Source organism: Muntiacus reevesi, chromosome 11, assembly GCF_963930625.1.
Source record: "Muntiacus reevesi chromosome 11, mMunRee1.1, whole genome shotgun sequence".
Taxonomy (NCBI): domain Eukaryota; kingdom Metazoa; phylum Chordata; class Mammalia; order Artiodactyla; family Cervidae; genus Muntiacus; species Muntiacus reevesi.
Window position 1 is genome coordinate 3,710,009 of NC_089259.1, and position 8,697 is coordinate 3,718,705.

At 38.1% G+C, this 8,697-nt stretch overlaps 1 long non-coding RNA gene across 1 annotated transcript in view; it reads right to left on the reverse strand.

The window, feature by feature from the left end:
• The window catches only part of LOC136144414 (uncharacterized), a 170,313-nt gene that overhangs the window by 61,741 nt on the left and 99,875 nt on the right, over nt 1-8,697 (reverse strand). Inside the window, exon 2 of the long non-coding RNA XR_010658540.1 lies at nt 19-169. This is a non-coding gene — a long non-coding RNA (uncharacterized lncRNA). The remainder of the gene's footprint in view (nt 1-18; nt 170-8,697) is intronic.

Consider the following 8,697-nt stretch of genomic DNA (forward strand, 5'->3'; position numbering starts at 1 on the left):
AGAGATTTAGGGACCTACCTCTATGCTCTTTTGTCTCTTGTCCTTGTGAGCTCAGTCACATCCGATTCTTTGTGATCCCATGGAGTGCAGGCTCCTCTGTCCATGGGATTTCCCAGGTGAGAATATTGAAGTGGGTGGCCCATTTCCTTCTCCATTGGTACCCATTAGCCTATCAAATAGATGTGAAAATTACCTTAACTCAGTAAGTCAAAAATAATTAAAAGAAGTGGTGATGGTAGTTTAGTCACCAAGTTGTGTCTGACTCTTGTGACCCCATGGACTTGGAGACATAGCCCGCCAAGTTCCTCTGTCCATGGGATTCTCCAGGCAAGAATACTGGAGTGGGTTACCATTTCTTTCTCCAGGAATCAAAACAAATAGGAAAAAAAAAAAAGTAAAATAGGTTTTATAATGGAAATCAACTTAAATATTTTAGAAAATTACTTGATATCCCTTCTTATTTCATCATAGTAGCTAAGTAAACATATATAAGACATTATATATCATGAATTTTATGCTTTGTATGCTCCCTATAGATTTCAGGGAATTCTATAAAATCAAGTAGATACATCTTATTTTAAAGCAGAATGTCAGGAATGTCAGGAATAAACAACATACTGTTTCTTTAAGAAGAAAAAAAAAAGAAAGCCTAGTTTCAAGGCTGAAGAAATTTATACATGTACTTATAACTAACTGATAGCAATAAACTTACTCTCAAGGTTCTAAGCAGTCAGCAAACCAGTTGGTAGTGACAGAAGGTAATACAAATTGACATCAGTATTCCCATAGCAATCTCAATATACAAATAATTTGGCATATGCATTATCCATAATACTATTTGTTACCAACTTTGAAGTTAATTCTTATAAAGAATGCATTTAATTTTAGTGCAAAATTGTATGTATTAATTAAATATAAATGCCAATGCCATATTTCTTTTGTAATAATAATTCAAAGCTCAGTATAGGTTTAGAGAAGCTTGAGCGATATTTTACTAAGATGGTTTCTTTAGAGGATGATACATTAATATCCTTTTAATATCTAAAATTTGGTCTCCAGTTTTCATGAATTCTAAGTTTTGCATAGCAGACAAAAGCCATTTATGTTCTCCTCATTTTTCTTCACTTTCCTTTTCCTGAGTTGTCCTTACTCTCTTCATCCGCCCACCCACCCTCCCTCTCTTCTTTTCCCCTTGTCTTCCTTCAGTTCCCCCTTTTTCTCTTCACTTAACAGCTGCTATAAGCAAGCATTGCTCAACGGGCCCAGGGATATACAATTAAAAAGTCGTCCTTGACCTTTAGAAGCTTGTGCACAAGCAATGATAACTTAGTTTTCATTTCAGACATATTCTGACTATAAAGTAGCAACATAACTGAAAACTAGCACACGTTTCTAGTGTTTAACTTTTCCCTGCCATTCCTCCAGCTTCTTAAACCTAGCTCTTCCTCCTCTAATGTCATTCTGACTGATTTGAATGAGTTACTTCCTATAACTGCTCTTGCGATACTTTTATTTTTTTCCGCTAATATTTTACTAGATTAATTTCCTGGGGCTGTTGGAATCAAGGACTACAAACTGAGTGACTTAAAATAACAGAAATCTATTCTTTCAGAGTTCTAGAAGCTAGAAGCCCAAAATAAAGGCTACAGCAGAGCCATGCTCTCTCTGAGACCCTACTGAACACTTTCCTCACCTCTGCTTAACCTCCAGCGGTGACGTTAATCTTTGCTGTACTAATGCGTCACTCTTTAAGCTCTGCCTCTGTTGCCAAATGGTGTTTTCTTTCCAGGCCTAACTCTCTTTTTCTTATAAGGGTTCTTGTCATAATGGATTAAGGGCCCATCTTTCTCAAGTATAATTTCATCTTTACTTAATTCATTACATTTGCAATGAAGATTTCCAAATAAAGTATATTTTGAGGTTCTAGGATTAGAAATTCAATACACCTTTCCAGGAAACACAGTTCAGCCTATAACAGATGTGGATGGAGACCAAAGCTGAGAAGTGCTATCAAAAATACTTGCTAATAAAGAGCCCTTGTGGTGTTGTGTGACTGTCCGGAGACTACATGTTAAATTCTGCAACAGGGACTTGGAAACACCATTCAAGTCTCTCTGGATTTAGTCTGTTCCCACTCTGAAGACTGTTATTACAATAAATAAAGGTACTTAGCTTATACATTTTCCTTGTCTTATATTTTCTGCTATTAAGAAAAATATATTTACTTGCCTTGGCCTCAACATGCAAATGTTACCTCTAGAGTTACTTTGATTTCACTCAGAACATAGAAATGTAGAGACAGAGGAGACATCATCCAGCCTTTACCACAATATAGAAAACTCTTACACAATATTTTAGTTTTATAATCACTCCATATCTAGCTGTACCCTCTCAGTAGTTGGAAAGCCGTGGTTGAAACAGAGAGGATGTAGTGTATACAGAATGTTGTACGCATGGCAGTGTATTGTATAAGACTTTATTTCATCCCTACACATCTTTAGGAGGGAGCCCTCATGACCCCCATTTCTGAGATGAGAAAACAGTCTGAAATAGTTTAATTCTTTATGTGTCATAAGGGGCAGAACTATGAACTGAAAGAATGAAACATACATCTACTTGCCTGCAAAGCCCTACTCTTTCCCCAATATTCACTACCTTTCAAATAATAGAAACATACACAACCAGAAAAAAAAGCTATAAATGTAACAGTTGAAACAGGTGAATTTCAAAAATAAAAATAATATAGGTGTACAGTACAGACTATGTTTGAACTTTCCTACATATTATATAAGTTAATGCCAAGGAAAAAAAGTTGAGTTATGTATGTCTTGGTATAAAAGGTAAGCATGATTATTTAAAAACAGTGTTTTAAAATAGTATTTGATCATATATTTCCACAAACATTAATAATTTTAAAAAAATTGGAAGACCTGGGCAGTAATCCTCCTTTTTTCTGAGTTATAAAAATTCATGTGGATAACTTTAGTAAAGGTAGTCCAAAAAATCAAGCTTAAACCAGGATTTCTCTGTCTCTCTTATGCTTCTGCAGTAAAGAATATAAAGTAAAAGCTTTGTTACCTTTGTACCTAATTCATATGAATAGACAGGGTTTCTGTATGACTGCAGATTCTACTAACAAGGTGTGATATTTTCTACCTTTCCACCTAATTAATATTCATTTTTGAAAAGTGCAAATCAGCTTTACTTATTTTAAGTAAAAATAAAGGGTACTGCTGTTTGTAACTAATTGCTAATTGAGCAATTACTTTATCATGTGGCACTGGTAAAACCATTACTTAAGGTTTTCAGCAACTTCTGATTTTAACTTAATGATCATTTGAATCAAAATTATTTAGTAAATTAAACATATCTTTACCAGGCACTCTTTATACTTCAAGTAATTTCTAATTATGCTACCTAATGAAGTAATTATATCATTAGTTAGAAATTTGCCAGCATAGTAAGTCTTTTTGAAAAGAATAGTAAAGTGTGGTGATGCTGTGTTCCATAAAAAGAAACTATAAAAAATATAAGCCATTAAAAATGCTTGCCAAAATGTATGTTTACTTCTACCCCGTGTAGAGGGAATTCACAAAAGTCTTGCCCTTAGCTTTGGTTAGTACTAATTCACGGTAGATTAACCAGAAGGTTAAATGGGATCAAATACTCAGTCTTCACTCCCTCACTCTCATTTTCAATTTCCCACCCTTACGCTGCAGGTATCTTGAAGAATCTGAGTTAGAATCAATTGGCCTAGGCACACAGTCTGATCCATCAGGTCGTCTACCAGAAACCTTTGGAAATTGTCAAATCAGCAGTGCAAGGGCTCAAAATTATCCCAGTGCTCATCAAACTTGACTTCAGTGCCAAGAAAAGTATATCTACTTTGCTAGAGCTCTTCCTAATTATCAAAACTTTCCAGCAAATAGAAATATGCTCTGGCAAACTGCACTTATGAAGCACTGAACAATAGGCATCTGAAAATGGAGAGACCTTTCAGCTAATTTTCTCTGCTAAAGAAAATGTTGTATTAGCTGCACAGAAAATTGGCTATTGCTACTCCTCCTAACCCCTGTCCTGTAAATGCTGCCAGCTCATCAGCCAGAGTTGAATGAGAAGCCCCCATCATTTCTGTTCCCACTTGTGCTTTTTCCAGCATCATTATTACATAGAAGTGCTGGGATGTGCAATAGACTTGGCAAAGGAATTCTTGGATTGTGTGTACCCATTAGCCACAACTCACTTTTGTAAATTTAGAAATGCTTTTGTGTTTGGACTTATGTCTTCTGTTTACCCACTAAAAATGTGTATGTTCACTTTCATTAAGAAAAACCTTTGGTTATAGATCCCCAAATATTGTAACACCTGAAGAGCCTCTTGATGAAAGTGAAAGAGGAGAGTGAAAAAGTTGGCTTAAAACTCAGCATTCAGAAAACTAAGATCATGGCATCTGGTCCCATCACTTCATGGCAAATAGATGGGGAAACAGTGGAAACAGTGACAGATTTTATTTTCTTGGGCTCCAAAATCACCACAGATGGTGACTGCAGTCATGAAATTAAAAGAAGTTTACTCCTTGGAAGAAAAGTTATGATCAACCTAGACAACATATTAAAAAGCAGAGACATTACTTTGCCAACAAAGGTCTATCTAGTCAAAGCTATGGTTTTTCCAGTAGTCATGTATGGGTGTGAGAGTTGGACTATATAGAAAGCTGACTGCAGAAGAATTGATGCTTATGAACTGTGGTGTTGGAGAAGACTCTTGAGAGTTCCTTTGACTGCAAGGAGATCCAACCAGTCCGTCCTAAAGGAAATCAGTCCTGAATATTCATTGGAAGGACTGATTCTGAAGCTGAAGCTCCAAAACTTTGGCCACTTGATGCGAAGAACCAACTCATTGGAAAAGACCCTGATGCTGGGAAAGATTGAAGGCAGCAGGAGAAGGGGGCAACAGAGGATGAGATGGCTGGATGACATCACCGACTCAATGGACATGAGTTTGTGTAAACTCTGGGAGTTGACCATGGACAGGGAGGCCTAGCATGCTGCAGTCCATTGGGTTACATAGAGTCAGACACAACTGAGCAACTGAACTAAACTGAACATTATGCATTATACATTTCTCTAAAAGGTGAAGAAAACCCAAGGACAAGCAGTATTCTAATTAATGTGTCCCATAAAGGTATAGAGATCGTGAATAAACATACAATAATGTTTTATTTGCCAAGTATTATATAAAGAGATTCTGGGGCCTCCATGTTTTTGATGTGTGCTAGGATGAAGACTTTACTGAGTCTTTAGTAAATAAAGTAAATAAACCCTATTGTCTGATCAGCTATCCAACTGAAGTGATTTTCAGGTTGCTTTCATAATATTTAATTTTTTATTGATGTTTTTAAGTCACTTATGACTTATATTTAAAGTCACTTGATTTAAATGATGAAGCTTTATCATTTGGCAATTATTGACAGCATGAGCCAACTTTTGTTTTTTTATTTGACCCACCTCTTGAGAAATCTATATGCAGTTCAGGAAGCAACAGTTAGAACTGGACATGGACCAACAGACTGGTTCCAAATAAGAAAAGGAGTACATCAAGGCTGTATATTGTCGCCCTGCTTATTTAACTTATATGCAGAGTACATCATGAGAAACGCTGGATTGGAAGAAGCACAAGCTGGAGTCAAGATTGCTGGGAGAAATATCAATAACCTCAGATATGCAGATGACACCACCCTTATGGCAGAAAGTGAAGAGGAACTAAAAAGCCTCTTGATGAAAGTGAAAGAGGAGAGTGAAAAAGTTGGCTTAAAGCTTAACATTCAGAAAACTAAGATCATGGCATCTGGCCCCATCACTTCATGGGAAATAGATGGGGAGAGAGTGAAAGCAGTGTCAGACTTTATTTTTGGGGGGCTCCAAAATCACTGCAGATGGTGATTGCAGCCATGAAATCAAAAGACACTTACTCCTTGAAAGGAAAGTTGACCAACCTAGATAGCATATTAAAAAGCAGAGACATTACTTTGCCAACAAAGATCCATCTAGTCAAGGCTATGGGTTTTCCAGTGGTCATGTATGGATGTGCGAGTTGGTCTGTGAAAAAAGCTGAGCACTGAAAAATTGATGCTTTTGAACTGTGGTGTTGGCAAAGACTCTTGAGAGTCCCTTGGACTTCAGGAAGATCCAACCAGTCCATCCTAAAGGAGATCAGTCCTGGGTGTTCATTGGAAGGACAGGTGCTGAAGCTGAAGCTCCAATACTTTGGCCACCTCATGTGAAGAGTTTACTCATTGGAAAAGACCCTGATGCTGGGAGGGATTGGGGGCAGGAGGAGAAGAGGGCGACAGAGGATGACATGACTGGATGGCATCACTGACTCGATGGACATAAGTTTGAGTAAACTCCAGGAGTTTGTGATGGACAGGGAGGCCTGGCGTGCTGCGATTCATGGGGTCGCAGAGTCAGACACGACTGGGCGACTGAACTGAACTACCTTGTTTAGACCAATTAATTAATTCAAAATTATGTACTAACATGCCCAAACTGTTCCAGTCAGTGAATATATATTCTGTTCTCCAGAGAGATCACATTTCCCTTCCAACGTAGTGAAGAGAAATTATCAAGGATACAACTAGGTACACATTGGATGATCACCACTAGAACTTCTAAGTGAATACTACACAACGGAATCATGTGAGGAATTGTCTGCAGCTACAGACTGGCTCAACCTCCATGCTCAGGAAAGGTAAATGCTCTACTCTCACCTGAAAAGTGGCAGCAACCATTCAAAAGTCTGAGAGAAGCATTAAAAACAAGGGAAAAGCAAATGCACTGATCTTGAGGCAAAACTGGCCTTGCCAGTTTCAAGGTGGTGATAGAGAAGATGCTTAGCTAAGCCCAAGTGAGTGAAGAACAGAGGAATGATGAAGTGGGGAGGCAGAGAGGGTGTGTGGAACAGGTATTGCTGCTGCTACTGCTAAGTCACTTCAGTCGTGTCCAACTCTGTGTGACCCCATCCCTGGGATTCTCCAGGCAAGAACACTGGAGTGAGTTGCCATTTCCCTCTCCAATGCATAAAGGTGAAAAGTGAAAGTGAAGTCACTCAGTCATGCCTGACTCTGTGGCCCCATGACAAACATAGGTTTTTCCTGATACGAGAGTCAGGACTTTACATTCTGTTAGGTTAAAGAAATAAACTAAATTACCTTTGGCAAAGGACTTTTCTTTTGGCTTATGAACCTCCCAGATCAGTTGCTTTAAATCCATGTACTGCTAACACATGAAAAAGACATTCTCATCTTTCATTCTTGGGGGTTAGCTCAAGGAAAAAAATAAATTAAAAAAGACCATTCTGAGTGCTGGAGATTGATGTCTGTGTGTCAGAGGAATGAGCGCCCCATGCAAAGCCTGCAGCAGCCTGGCCAACCAGGATGCGGAAGTCTGCCTGGCAGATGACATCAAGAGCTGGGATCCTGCAGTCTCACGTGGCTGCTTATATGTTGGCCATGAGATCTGTAGGCATGTTCTGAAGTTTGCTAGGGTACATAAGTGTGTTTTGATTGTAGTTGCCCCCAAAGTGGGAGTAAACACGGTAGCAAAAATTCACTTATTTGGACATCGATATAAAAGAGACAAATGAAAATTTGACTGGGTTGAATTTCTGTGCTTCTTTTTAGGGGAAAAAACAAACAAACCACCTTTCTTATGGTTTTACTTCTTTCCCCTGCTTCTTGTAAGACAGTTGAACCAAATACTGAGAGAGAAACAAAGGTTTTTCCTTTTTTTAAAGAAACTTTAGTGATGGATTCTTAGAGCATTTCAAATATTAATATCAGATATTAATCTACTGATTGATATTTTTAAGACTCATACTTGTAAATTATAGTAAATGATAACCAAAAAACTGCTTTTCTTTTCTTGCATTTTGGGGGAGCCACTTCAACCATTTCAAGATAATTTCCCCAATATAGTGTAGGCTCATCTCTGTAGTAACTTCAGAGAGACTTTTCATCATTAGCTAACTGTCTTCTCTTTCTATTATGATTTCTCACTGCTGCTCCACAGCAATACTGGGGGAAAAAAGGCTGAAACCGCTCTTAACTCTGGAATGCAGACAAAGAGAAGGCTGCCACTTTGCTGCTCGACTCCCAACTCAATCTGCCAATTTGCAGATGTAGGTTACCAGCATTATTGCTAATGATGAGATCAGAAGATACTCTGAAGCTGCTCTCACTCCAGCAAGCAATAGCTATCCACTTGTCATGGACATGGTTTTCTTGATTTTTTCTAAAGGATCAAGCTGTTAGTTCTACCGCTATCAGAGAAGAAGTTTTCAAAACTGTGGGGTACATTACTTCTCTACTTCCCCCAAAGGAGGGGTTCCACTCATCTACAATTAAAAAAAAAAAAAAAAGAAAGCAGGGTAAATGGGCAGGCAGTCCAGAGTGAACAAAGCCTTGGACTGGTGGAAACAATGTTTGCAAAACATTAGAGATATTTCTATACCAAGAAAAGCCAAGGTCTTGATAACTCCAGAGTTGTAAAAGGTCTCCTGCCATGGCTCTGTGTTTTCCTTGTAGAAAACCTGAAATTACAGGACAAAGCAGGTCACCCAGATTGCATAAACTGGTGGGAGGAGGGAATCATGCATATTTTATTATCTGAATTAACTACAGTAGTTTTCTTTTTTCTC